Source organism: Phasianus colchicus, chromosome 4 (genome assembly GCF_987193195.1).
Source record: "Phasianus colchicus chromosome 4, bPhaCol1.hap1.1, whole genome shotgun sequence".
In the NCBI taxonomy this organism is placed as follows: Eukaryota; Metazoa; Chordata; class Aves; order Galliformes; family Phasianidae; genus Phasianus; species Phasianus colchicus.
Window position 1 is genome coordinate 19,676,057 of NC_143439.1, and position 14,628 is coordinate 19,690,684.

A 14,628-nucleotide genomic window follows, 5' to 3' on the forward strand; every position below is an offset into this window, starting at 1 on the left:
TCTGTGCAAAGCTTTAGCTCATTCTCTGTAATGTAAGTTGTTAACAAGGCTGGAAGAGTTTTATCTGCATTTCTGAAAAGAGACAAATTCTACCACTTTTTCATATAGCATAAAGGAAGATGAATTGTTAACCACCAGTGAAGTTTGACAGATAAATATCCTCTTAAAAGTGAAAAAATAGCACTGATGGTATCTTCTTTCTCTTCACAGCTACACACTGTCTATAGTTGTGCTTTATTCATTTGTTTTTATTACAGTGTGGATGTGCTTTACCTATATACTGTACAACCATGCTACATCTTGATTTAAAACTGTGTATCATTATTTCTTTTCATCTGGGGTTTGATATTCTTAATATTGCCATATTACCATGGAATATGGTTTGAGAGGAAGGATGAAAGCTGTTTTATGAAAATCTCTAGTCTCAAAATAATCTCTGGAGTGCAGACTGACATCTCATTGCCATCCCTTTGTGTCCTAACAGCTACTAGCAATTTCAGATTAAAGTTCAATTCAAAACCTGGTCACTAAAATAAAGAGTTAACATTTTGTTGAAAATTTAGTCACCATTTGTTAATCTATTTATTAGATTTTAAAGAATATCAGATTGTTGAGACCAGCTTTTGATTTTGGTTGTTCCTATTTGGTAGAAAACTTGCAAACTTTTGTTCAGCATTTCAGGCAGCCATTATTTATAACTATGATTTACTGCACTTTGGTCTAGTCATTTTAAATAATCTATGGTTGCTAGAGCCAAAGATGATACTAAACCATAGAGATATAAACTTTTAAGTAAACCAATGACATTATTAGTTGAGAAATTCCTTGTTAGCTATCTGTAGAATGTTTGTTTTACCACACACAACTGAACTATCTAGATGGATATATAATTTCTGCTGAAGCATGATTGTCTTCTGAGAGTTGTAACATTTTGTGTTTATCACGTGTCAGCATATTGTAGAACAAGTTCAGTTAGTTCATAAGTAACTGCAGTAGTAGTAGTAGTAGTTCCAGCACCTTTTCAAAGACTTATATTCTTACTGGATGTTTTCACCTCCAAGGCCAGTCCTCAGGAATCCCTGACCCAGGAGACCAGGAAGAAATTCTGGAGAAAGGAAGAGTTTCCCTTCATTAAGAAGGATCGGGTTAGAAATGATTCAGGTACTCTGGACATCCACAAGTCCATGATCGCTGATAGAATGCATCCTTGAGTGCTGAGATAGCTGGTGAACTACATTGCCAGGCCTCTCTCTATTGTCTTTAGAAGGTAATGGCAATCAGAAGAGATGCCTGAAGGTTGGAAGAAAGCAAATGTGACCCTAGTCATCAAAGGACAAGAGGGAAGACACTTGAGAATACAGGCCAGTCAGTCTCATCTTAGTCCTCAGAAAGGGAGATGGAACAGTCATCTGGAGGCCATTTCTAAGCATGTGGAAGATAAGAAAGCGATGAGGAGTAGTCAGCACAGATTTATTGAAGGAAAATCATGCTTAACTAATCTAAGCCCTTTCTATGATGGGGCAACTGGTTGCATAGATAAGGGGAGAGCAGTAGATGTTGTCTCCCTGACTTCAGCAAGGTTTTTGATACTGTCTCCTATGCTATCCTCATATAGTGATGGACAATATGTTGACCATGAGTCAGCCATGCGCCTTTGTGGCTAAGAATGCCATTGGTGTCTGGGTTGCATTAGAGTATTGTATTAGAGTATTGCCTTCCAGTTGAGGGAGATGATCCTCTCATTCTACTCAACCCTCGTGAAGCCTCACCTGCAGTACTGTGTACAGTTCTGGGCTTCCCAGTGCAAGAGGCATGGACATAGTGGAGAAAGTCCAGTTAAGGGGCAACTAAAACAATTAAAGGACTGTAGCATCTCTGCCAGGAGGAAATACTGAGGGACCTGGGCCTGTACAGCTTGAAGAAGTCTCTGGGGGAATCTCATCAATGTTTATCTGCAGGGAGGTAATCAAGAGAGTGTGGCTAGGGTTAGGGTTCTCAGTGGTGCACACTGAAGAGGCAAGAAGAAACAGGCACAAACTGAAACACAGAGAAGTTCTGTCTGGAGGAGTAAAAACTTCTTTACTGTGATAGTAACTGAGCACTGGAAGAGGTTGCCCAGAGAGGCCGTGGAATCTCCTTTCATGGGGGTCTTCAAAAGCAACCTGAACACAGTCCTGGTTGATGTGCTCCAGGGAACTATGCTTGAACAGTGTGGTTGGACTAGTTGATCTCCAGAGGTTCTTTCTAACCTCAGAAGTTAAATGGTAGAAATATCTCAGTTACAATATTATGTCTATGCAGTATTGTATTCTTGCATCTATCTTTGCAAAAGAAATGGTCAGGTAGAGCTTTGCATACACACTTCATAAAATATCTTTTAACAGCTCTTGAATTAAAGCATCTGGGTGCAGATAATTGCCTCTAGGGCTTGTACTAACCCTTGGTTTTGGAGGTATTTCTAAGTATTGAATGCTATATCATTGACTCAGATGACTATATGTTTTCTCTGTCAGTTTTTATGGATAAGAAAGCTCTAGAGAAGAAATAGAACATGCTGAACAGGTAAGTAAAGCTGCATTGTTATTATGTAAAATCTGTAGGAAAGTTGTGTTGATATGACGTGCTCATTTGAGACTACGTGAAAAGGATCAACAGGTAGACATTTGCTAAAAGTAGGGGATAAAATTTTAGAGCATACAGTTACACGCTATCTTTCTGTATTTTTGAAATAATATTTTTTGTTATAGGCAAAACAAAAGAACAGTACTATAGAAAACGTTTGTTCAAACTACAGCTGTGACAGGAAGGGAAAGGTAAGACAACCACAAGCAGTAGCCTTCACTCAATTGTAACATGCTTTTGCACAAAATCCCACAAATCTTCATTTTTTTAATAGGTAGTTGAATTTTGGCTTGAATGAACCTAGAGCCTTCATGTACCTGAGTGTAGGGAAATGGGATTTGCATCCTACATCATTCTCCTGTGTGGCACTGGCTTGGCTGTTGCCACCCACAGAGCATTTCAGTGATAAAGTTTGAAGAGGAATCCCCAAAGTTTTGGTTAGTCCATTTAATAAATCACATACAACAGAAAAGAATATTCCCTTAAGCCAAAGGGAAGTGATAAAAAATGAAGTATGTGGGTCCATCTGGTCAGAGTCTCATAAAAATGTGTTTACTCTTTGTTTTACATACCCTCTCTGTGTTGATATGACATAATTCTCTATAAAGGTAGGAATACTGTGCATACACAACTATGAGTTTGTATGAGATATAGTGAATATCCCATGAGAGAGAACAAGACATAATTTAAAGTTGGAACAAGAAGTGATTTATGAAGGTCATTGTCTATCTGATTCAGATACTTTCCATATGTTGTAGAAACACATTTTTGTATGGTATGCCTATAATGCATAGTAAATTCATTTCTACAAAAGTTTTCTCCTTTAAAATGTTTTGGTTTAAAAACTATGATGTGTTTTTATCTCATCTGTGATATCTCAGTTTACTTTTATTGAAAGTATACTTTAACATGGCAGATTTTGAGATGACTCTACTGAAATTTGGTTGACAATAAACCTGGGGGTACTTCTGATGCTAAAACATCCTATTGCACCACATTTATAGCTTTACTTCTGCATCATGCTTAGGTGATACATAGTATGCCCTGAGTCATACTTGAAGCCCTAAAGGAACTGACCAAGTATGAAAGGAACAGATTTTTCTTTTTTTCTTACCAGCTGCAGCAGCTTATAATTCTGTATCTCATTTTATTTTAGAAATCGCTTGAAGATGGAACTACTTATAGTAAAGCTATGCGATGGGAACATGATCATTAAGAATACATTATTGCTTGAGACATTAAAATACTCAGTTTAATTTACTATAATGTATAAAATACTTTTATTGCAGGAAACTTTATTTTACTGGTTGCTTAGTAAGTGAAGGGACATTTATTAATCAAATAAATCAACACCACCCATGGCAGCTTGCCCCTGACGTATCTACTGAGGAGAGAGAGATAAAAAAAAAAGCATGAGGAAAAAATCATCTGGTGTGTGCTCTGCCTTTCTGCTTGCAATCTTCTAGAATGTATTCATTATTCAGCAGTATTCACCAAACACCATCTGCAGAATAGTTTGGCTTGTAGTTTGTTCAGAAGCAATTTGTAAAAAGTATCAAAATATCAAATGGAGAGTATTTTTCACTAGTTGGGGGGAATCAGTTTTTTTGTTCTTTGTCTTTGATCCCTTACTCAAAGTGTCCAAGGTTCACAAATGAGACACCAAAGCATTACGATGATACAAATCAGTAACAGTATGAATCACCTATGGTATTCCTGTAGTTTGACTTTGGACCCTCCATAATGACTTCCACTGACTTCAGTGGCATTCAGAAAAAAAACGTAAAAGCTATTTTTCACCACAAACATTTGAGACTGCCACTTTAAAACACGTTAGGCACATTTTCTGTACTCATTTTTTCTACAAATCTTTGCTTCAGTGGCTGTCTCCCATTAAACATTTTGCTAGAGTGTCTGTTGAAAGTGAATGTAAAGAAGGTAGAAACCCACCTGAAACTAATCATGGACTTGAACAGATATAATTAAGAACTAGTGTTTTCTGGTAACTGTAACTCAGGGTCTAGGTTTTTAGGTATTTTTCCCCATCTTTCTATTTTGTAAGTGTTCTAGCTGAGGTAGTACAAACTTAGTTTGTACTTTCTAGCTCCACAGTACTAAAATCTTGCTTTGGAAATGCTTAAAATATTTTCAGAAAGATAAGAGGTGCTAAAAAAAAAAAAAAAAAAATTATTATTCTCTTCCTGGATTCATTTAAGCAGAAATACACGTGCAGCTTGAACAAGAAGTGCTTTTTTTTTTTTTTTTTTGGTCTTTGTTTGTCTCTTTGGTGTGCAACCGTGTTGTTGCTTGTTGCACAGTAGGCTAGTATGAGTGTACTGATGAGTACCATGGTAGCAGGACATCTTCTGTTGTGTTCCTGCATACTCTTAATGCATCCATGCCACATTGTTCTCCAGACTTCTATGCAGTGTTATCTTACTGCTGGGAGGAATGGATGAACAAGTGTGTCTGTAAACATTAAACATCTGCTATAACTGTGAGTGATTTGCTGGATATGCTCATCAGTAGGTAGGGCAGTTAATTCCTCCCACTACCAATAGCAAGCCACTGTTGCTGACACTCTGAGAATTGTTAATGTATCTTTTGGGGCTTGAGAAAAGTTGGATTAGACAAATAGGTATTTTCCTGAAGGCCTAAAGGGAAGGACAAACTGCTATTTACAAAGCAGCTGTGAAAGCAACTTCTGCATGTGTAGGATACAAGGCAAATTTGCTGAACAGGTTTTCTGTTATTCATTCTCATTTTTATGTTTTCAGAGAATGAAATTTATTCATGAGCAAGAGACTGAAGTATGTGTATGCTTATTCAACTCTCAGAAGAGGATCTGAAGTGAAAATGAGAGGTGAGTGGATAGAGTACTGGTTACCTGAGCAGGAGTTAAATTTGTTTTACTGTCATATATTACTCTATTACACTTTTTTATGGAGAAGCAGCAACAAGTCAGTGTTTGCACTCAGGCACCAGCCCACTGACCATACATTCAAGATCAGTGAGTGTGTCAGTTGGCAAATTCTGAACGAGTCCACAGTCGCTGCTTCCAGGTTTTTGTGGGTGCTTAAAGTAGTTTGTCATCAGCTACTTTCTGCTGCTTGTAGAATGGCTAGAAATTCCATCCCACTCTTATTCTCTCTCATAATGTAATCAGTTCCACTTCCTTATTTTCACTGAGTGATACAGCTAATGAAATGGGAAATTCTACATCACAGCACTTGGGAAAGCCTCTTCTGGAGTCATTCCTAGGCAAAGACTGCTCTTCTCATCACTAGTCTGGACTTACCTTCTGCCTGATGCTCTACATAGCTCTCCTCTTTTCCACTGAGAGACACAAGCAGTAGCTGGTTTTTCTGACTCAGTAATGGGTCATCTTTACTGAGTTCATTTAAGTCCTCAGCAGGAATGAAAGTGGAAAGCAAATGTGTCCTCAGGATGATTATTCTTCTTGAAGGTTCTCTGTTTACTCATGAAACTCGTAGCTAAGCCTGAGGCAGAATAGCCAGAGATTAGAATTAAAGTTTTCCTTTCCAGGAATACAGTTTGCGTTTAAGTGGTATGCAGCAGAATTTTCTCCAAGAGTTTGTGGAGGATGTGTAACATGACCTTTTCTCGTGGTCTTTGCTTGTGGATCATCAGCTGTTTACTAGATTTTTGGTTTCAAAATCTTTGTTAATCACAGTAGTCTGAGAAAAGGAACAAACATCTTGTATTTAAAATTTAGAACAGGCTTTATAGCGCTGATGCTTAGGTGGGGGTGTGGGAATAGTAATTATTTGCATACCTTTGCTTTGACAGTTCATGGAGTGATAAAATCGTTGAAGTTGGACAGGCTCTCAAGAGGTAGGCAGCTTCAATCGCTTGCTCATATGGGTATTGTTGATACATTCATAAGGAAAGCTCTTACTTGGACATACACACTTGGGCAGCAAATGTCTATTGCCCCTCATTCACAGCAGGTGGCGCTGAATCCCTGAAATGCACTCAGCATTTGATGCTCCTGTGGTTTTACATCACAGGTTCTGTGCTACCTGCTACTATCGCTGTCCTCTGACACCAGTTGTATAAAAGCAAAGTGATAGCCTAGAAAACAAAGGACATAGGATGAGAAGCAAGAAAGGAATTTTTGGAATCGCATAAATTAGGTAGGTTATAAGGACTGTTTCTCTTTAAGGCATGAGCTTCTAGCACAGTTCCCAAGTCGGGAGGGAGTGTTGATCTGTCAGTGGGGAGAAAGGCACTACAGAGGGACCTGGATAGACTGGATCGATGGGCCAAGGTAAACTGTATGAATTTCAGTAGGGCCAAGTGTCGGGTCCTGCATTTTGGTCACAGCAACCCCAGGCAACTCTACAGGTTTGGGGAGGAGTGGCTGGAAAGCTGCCTGATGGAAGGGGACCTTGGTGTACTGATGGACAGTCGGCTGAATATGAGCCAGCAGTGTGCCCTGGTGGCCAAGAAGGCCAACGGCATCCTGGCTTGTGTCTGGAATGGTGTGGTGAGCAGGACTAGGGAAGTCATCCTGACCCCATACTCAGCACTGGTGAGGCCTCACCTTGAGTGCTGTGTTCAGTTTTGGGGACTCAGTTTAGAAAGGACATTGAGGTGCTGGAACAGGTCCAAAGAAGGGCAGTAAGGCTTGTGAGGGGCTTGGAGAATATGCCCTACCAGGAGAGACTGAAGGAACTGGGGCTGAGAAGAGGAGGCTGAGGGGAGACCTCATTGCTCTCTTCCAATATCTGAAAGGTGCTTACAGCGAGAGCAGGGCTGATCTCACTGGTGACAGGATGAGGGGAAATGGCCTCAAGTTGTGCCAGGTAAGTTTACGTTGGATATCAGGAAACACTTCTTTACAGAAAGGGTTGTTAAGCACTGGAATAGTCTCCCCAGGGAGGTGGCTGAAATGTGATCTCTGGATGTATTTACAAACCATTTGGATGTAGTGCTCAGGGACGTGATTTAGTGGAGGGTTGTTAGAGTTACGGTAGTATGTTGAAGTTATAGTTGGACTTGATGATCTTTATGGTCTTTTCCAACCTGAGCAACTCTGATTCTATGAATGCTGTAGTCTTCACTGCTTGAAATGGCCATGATTGAGGAAAGGGTGTGAGTGCTGTTCAAAACTTTCTATTAGTAGGAAGTACTTTCCAGAATTGGGAACTGTGTACATAACAAATGCATTTAAATATAGCAAAAAATATATATTAACAGGAATTAAATCAGCATACAGAAATAGCTTCACAGGTAGCAGAAACAGTGATATTTTCACACAAAAAAAGACAAAAAATGTATTATAGTCAGGTTTTTGATGCTGCTTATCTTTTACAGGAAAGGTGTTTCAGTCCACAGCAGGATTTGATAGTGCTAACTTTTTGGTTTAATCCTGCAAAAGTGTAACTTTAATTTGTCCTACCTAACAGAACATGAGGATTTCAGCAGTGATTTTATATTTATGCTGACTGCCTGCTCTAGTGACTGAAACAGTCAACGTTAATATTTAGAATTGTATTATACAATTTGGAGCATTAGTAATGCAGACCTTATAGACTTTGGCTTCCCGTGAAGGTAATGGAGAAAGTAGATGTGGCCATTAAACTAAGGAAAGCGGGAAGATTGTAAGTATTATGAAGATACCAAAGATGAAATGTCTTGCATCATTAGCCATAATAGTAAGTGGGATTCCAGGCCAACTGTAAGTCTTGCACTGATTTTTCTTGGTAATGAAAATATATTAAATAAAAAAATCCTAGAAAAAAATTTGCCTAGCCATGTTTTGCAAGCATATGTGCAAATAGATATAGTGTGTTTTTAAGAGATTTTTACTTGTGGCTTACCTGTGATTTCTGTAACTAACGCTGATTTTTGGTCTAATAGTCATGACAGAAGAAAATAGGATAGAGACTGTGTGATAGAAATGAGTACTATGTAGTAAGAGACTTTCTACTGAAGGGTGGCAGAGCTTAATTTTCATAGTGATGGGCAACAAAGCTGAATTCAGGAACATCTCAAACTGTCATAGAATTCTTGTCTGCCAAAAGCTGTATCGCTCTTTTTTTCTTCTAACTTTGTGCAATTGTTTCTACCTGAGATCCATTGATGGCTATTACAAATTAATCTTCACAAAATCTGAGCAGACAGGTTTCTTATTTGTCTGTCACATTTTCAAGATTTGATTCGTATGGCACACTCGCTCATGTAGACTGAGCACACACAATTGTATTTTTGTATCTCACTTTAGAAATAATGGTCCTGTATACTCATTATTTGAAATAGGGGCAACCTGGTGTTATGACATTGGGCAGTACTGAAGGGAGATGATCTGGATTCCATTTTTCTGGCCATATTGTGTACGTGTTAATGAACCTGCCAATCCGTTGAAAATAAGTTGCTTTCCCTTGAAAGAAAAAACAGTGAATAACTTTCATTTTGTTTTTCCTGTTTTCAAGAAAATGCAATTTCTAACTTTGTCTGACCTAGAAATACTGGGCTTGACTTTCTCCTGCTCTCTATTCTGTATAGCTATTACCCTTCGTGCTATGAGGTTTTATTATATTAATGTGTCAGAAACAGTGGCATTTAAGAACTGTTTGTCAAGCAAGTAGATGATGGATAAATCTTTTCTATTAACTTTAAACTTAGCTCCTGCTCAACCTCACACAGAGCCGTAATGTTGAATTAATGGCATAAATACAGTTATAGAATATACAACCCCCAAAACTGAGTTCAAAGATAATACTGATAAGTTGGTGATACATTTACTGGGTTAAATAATCCTTTGTACTACCACTGAAAGGAATAGGAGTAAAAAAATTCTATCTGAGCCCATTTTGTGTTATCAGCGTACGCTGCCAGTCAAAAATTACTGTAGTATACAGAAGTTTCTTAGAGTAAGTGTTAATAAACCCTGTACCAAGTAACAAGTAGTATACTATGATGTACAGTTGAAGCTTCAAGCCCACCACGAATCCCAGAAACACACATTCCCAAAACAAATGCATTCCAGCAAATGCCAAACAAAAATAACTTTTCAGCATGTCTTTGTAGTGAAGCAAAATACCAGCCCTCTTACAACAGTTATGCAGGAGAAAGTAAATAGTCATCATAATCTCCAACTTCTTACGAAGACCTAGCTAATAACCATCGTGCCTAGGTAGTGGCGAGAAGAACAAGATTATTTTCATCTTTTGTATGTGACAAATTCCTCTGTTCTCCAGATTAAATGAAATAAAGCCCTTTACTGCATCTGGTTTAATAAAGTTATGCCATTACTCCCTTCATTCCAGATGAAGCAATCAGAATTGAACACTTCTCCCTTACAGCTGCTGCTGCTTCTTTTGATCAAAATTGCTCTGTTCTTAGAAACTGTAAATCTGAAGGAGGAAGTGTTTTTAGGAGATGGAATAGACATGCATAACCCTCTTTGGTAAGCATTCAAGGCTTTCTATACTCTGGTGTTTGTAAAAAAAAAAAAAAAAAAAAAACACCCTCTGCATATTTCACGGTCTCAGATGTTTTTCCTTATTAAAGGGATTTTCCACAGCAAAATCTACAAGTATATGATGCATATTATTCAAACCAAATGAATTGACAGTAAGAATTCAAACAGAGCAAAACCAAAATTTTTTTTAGAATCTTAACAGAACTCATATTGCTAGGCTCTGTTTTGAGCACAGTCAAATAAATAAATAACACAAGCTATTAGGGCACCAGAGTTTTTTAGGAAGCAGAAAGCATCCATCCTGTCTGAGATGTCAGTCCCACAGAATTTGTTCCACTATCAAATTATCTGGGAAAGCAATCTATTAGGATTCTTGCAAACTAGCAGAGTTTTTATTAAGACAGTTTCCTTTATAATTGAGTAACATGTACATTATTTCAACAGAAGTTAAGCTAAAACATTCTGGTGAGATGCATTCAGAGCAAATGCTGGTACACAGGCTGCATTCCCAGATAACTCTATTCTTCTAAACAGTTTGTGGCCATGACACTTTCTTTTACTCGCTGCTGTAATACCACCTCAAGTGCTTTTTCTGGGTCTGAGATCAAGGGTACATAATATGAGCTGAAGGAAAATAGAATCACAGTTTGGCAGCAGCTTGGACAGAGGAAGATGAGAAGAAAGCACTTTGTATAGTCTTACAGATTTGCATTGGGTAGCTTGGATTTCAGAAGATCCCAACTCAGAAGGAAATTTAATACACCTTGTTATATCTTCACCCAAGTATCCATATCACTTTATATAAACATTATATGTATGTTATATATATAATAATATTATTATTAATTAATATTATTGTTAATTATTAATAATTATTTATATATAAAGCATTTACATAAAGCATTTCAGTCTGAGCTCTGAGTAGGAGATGAAATTGAGACAGGAAAATAGCAATGTTTGAAGATCTTATAGCATTAGGAACATAAGCAGCTGTTATGTTCCTCATTGATTTGTGCATGAGAAGAACTTTTCCCACAGTTCTTGGCAACAGTGTAACCTGGGGGAAAAAAGTTTCTGTGACATCAGACCTGATAATCCCCTTGGTCTCAAGAATATGATTGCTATAAATTTTCTTTTTCTAAAACTTCTTTTTAAAGAGTTTCTATAAAACTATAAATTTGAGTCAGTAGGATCAGGTGTTCTTCACTTCATTGCCATTTACCCATTGGCTTTCTTAACTATTGCTGGTCATTAAAAGATTCTCCTTCCATATGTAATTCTTGGGATACAACTCTCCAGTCCAATCCATTTGTTTAAATACTGTTCTTTTATAACCTGGTAGTTTTTTGGACAACCTAGGATGATATGGAGGGAAACTGAACACTTGTTAACAGATCCTGCTTCACCCTCTCATCTACCATATAATTATTTGAAGAATTAGCCCATTATCTATAGCTTGATAGAAATATGCAAACACTATTTGGAAGAGATAACACAGTTCAAAGCTTTTATAAAAAATGTAGGCCATGGAATGTAAGAAAGCATCAGGTATTTTGTAACAAAATCTCCCTCTGATTTGAATAGATTGCTGTAGTAGTCACAGATTGTTATTTTTCCTCCATTTTGTGCTCAAGTTGAACTTCTCCAAAAGCATTCATTCCCTGTGATGTATCTGAGGTTTTATAGCCAACCTATTTTTTTCAGAAACTTCCAGAGACTTTCAGTTTCCTCTCTTTTTGCTCTTTCAGCAATGTAAGTAGGTGGCTCTGAAGGTAATGCCTCCTATTTATTTCCACAGAAACTACAATAGATCATAAGAGCACAATAGCACTATTTGATAGAGCAAATTTTCAGATACAAATCACTATTTTTTCAACATAGTTGTCACCATGCTGCTGCACTCATACAAAACCGCACCAGCAGAAGTGAACCCTTGTTGTCACTGCTGAAACATACCACCCACTGCCTCACTGTGCTCGCATCCTCTGTTCGGTCTCCGAAAACATTCATTGATGAATGTCAGTGGGTGCAATTTTTTCTGAAGTGAGGAATTCAATGACCATTCAAAGGTTATTAGTTATAAGCCTTCTCCTCGATCAGTTTCCTGGGATGCAGAGTCATATAACTACAGAGCACTATTGTGTACATAGAAGACCACACAGATGCATAAAATTGGAGCTGATCTGAGCTGACTTTGAGCATTCCATCTTTCCAGTGACATTTTGTCTGAAACAGAAAAAAGGAGTGTTTCATATTAGCAGAAGGAACTCCTGCTCTGGTCTGAGGAGGAAAAATAAGTAGCCTTCACATAATGTTATGGAGAATGACTTATCCATTTCTAATTTGAAGTTGCAGCCAATTGTAAACGTTTTGCCTGAAATCTTCATTGTGATGATTATTCTGAAAAAAACCTTCCTTTGGGGATTTTGAATTTTTGATTAATCTGAAGTGTTTAAATTATAACATCTGCTTCTGATGTTGCGTGCCAACATAATAAACTGGGAGGCATTATTTTTCAAGCAGTCCTTGTAATTATCTCTGGCTTTGACGTGAGGCAGCTTTGAAATTCTTCCTATTAAAGATAGTCCTTCTTCTTTGATGCTGTGAGTGCCCCTTTGACAGGCTAGGCACCTCCTTCTGTACCTGTCTTGTCTGTATATTATCTGATTTATTCTAATTTTGCTTCTTGCCGTGTTACACTTCAGTATGAAGTATCTTCATCTAGGTACATAAAATAAGTTGGATGATTAAGAGTTTGGGAAAACATGCACCCAGTATTTTTCCTAAAAATTTACCTAACGTAAAGTGAGACTAGCAATATATATAAGAAGATAGCATGTTCACCTCAGAGATCTAGGCTAGTTTACCTAATTCAGTGTTTAGTTTCTGTCAGTGTTCAGCATTCAGTGCTTCAGGAGAAGGTAGAAAACAAAACAGTGTGGTAGGAAACATCTAGTGAAATCTAAATCTATGTTTATATTTCTGTAATTTGGGGTAGTGAAGTCAACAAAGGAGAGAGTTGTAGAGACTGCACTGGGGATGGTAGTTTATAGAGACAGAAGGTGAGATAAAGGTTTCTGGAGAAATCTAGGCTCTGAGAAGCCACAAACTTAAAAGGAATACACAGAACTTGTTCTGATGCTCCTGAACTGAACGACTCTTTTTGACTGCTGTGGTCTGTCACCTGGGAAATGGTACATTTTGTCTTTTACTGGAACAGACAAATACATTTTGAAGAAGTTGAGTAAAATAGTAAGTTATCTCATTAAAATGAGTCTTTGAGGTGTTCTCTTACTGCTGGTTTTCTTTTTAACTTCGTGACCTTGCATGATATTTTAGAAACTGCCTGGTTCTATTTCTAAATTAAGAAATACATTCACCTTCTTTGTATTTAGGAAATGGGTAGTGAATCTATCTCAGTGATTAGCATTTATTTCAGTGATTATGCTGTCGCTGCCTTGGCTCTTGTGCTGCTTTGAACGTGTAAGGCACTGAGGGGAGCTCACTAGTTTTCTGGAAGTCAAAGGTCACAACTCAGAAAGATGAAAATAACTTGGCAAGTCAGGTCTGGATCCAGACTCTGCGAAGGCTAAATAGAGTTCTTTGAGTTGAAGTCTAGGCTCTGACAGTGAACAGGACATAAGCCAAGAGTAAATCTGCTGAGTGCAATGGGACAACGGTTATTAAAAAAAAAAAAAAAAAAAAAAAAAAAAAGGAGGTGAACCGAGAGAAGATTTAAGATATTTTCATGTACGTACAACAATACAATTATTTCTTGAAGTGATTAGATGTATTGTTTTCATGCAGAATGGATGCTTATTTTCTCAGTTTCATCATCTTCATGACTGCAAAAAGTCCGTTTCATCCCAGATTTTACTCCTCTATTAAAAAATCTGCCTTATTGTCTTGCGAATCTGGATGTTTTATATATCTAATGTAGTACAAGAAGAGCAATGCAGCTTATTTCATAATAGCAATTTTAAAACCTATTTCTAATTTATTTATCCTACCACAAAGCATTTTAACTATTTTAGAATAATAAAATAATATTTTAGATTAATGGAAAGACAATGATTACTTTTTTTTTAATTTATAAAAAAGGTAGAATCTAAGCTCAGGCACATTTAGTAACATATATGCTTAAATATATGAACATGAATTCTTTTTTGTGTTCAGTATCGCAGACTTCCTTAAGCATAAGGAAAGGATATGCAAGAAGAGTCTAGATTAGTGTTTTTATGTAAGTGTAAGTAAATTAAGGTGCTTTTTTCATTTTTTTTCTCCTCAGTGTAATGCCTCTTATATAACTATCATGTAGAAATTTTTAAGAAAATACATAACTATCAATTTATGCATTCTTGTGTACATCATCCCTTTTGTAAGTTTCACATCACAACCTTTGTGTAAGGTAAACATACACTCACCAGATTTGCAAGAACACAGACTTTTACGACTACCTTTGATCTACTGAACACTCAAGTGGTTCCTGTAGAAATAAAGTATTTGCTGGCAAAGCCTGGAAAATACATATTTTATGTCTGCAAAACGGGGAAAGA

The 14,628-nt window shown here is 37.3% G+C and overlaps 2 protein-coding genes across 2 annotated transcripts in view; both read left to right on the forward strand.

Moving 5' to 3' along the window:
* The window catches only part of PAPSS1 (3'-phosphoadenosine 5'-phosphosulfate synthase 1), a 77,775-nt gene extending 72,289 nt beyond the window's left edge, over positions 1 to 5,486 (forward strand). The window contains exons 19-20 of the mRNA XM_090138823.1: positions 1,062 to 2,813; positions 5,400 to 5,486. The gene's annotated coding sequence lies outside the window, so the exon portion shown is untranslated. The remainder of the gene's footprint in view (positions 1 to 1,061; positions 2,814 to 5,399) is intronic.
* DKK2 (dickkopf Wnt signaling pathway inhibitor 2) overlaps positions 5,400 to 14,628 on the forward strand; it is a 125,230-nt gene continuing 116,001 nt past the window's right edge. Inside the window, exon 1 of the mRNA XM_090138838.1 lies at positions 5,400 to 5,485. The gene's annotated coding sequence lies outside the window, so the exon portion shown is untranslated. The remainder of the gene's footprint in view (positions 5,486 to 14,628) is intronic.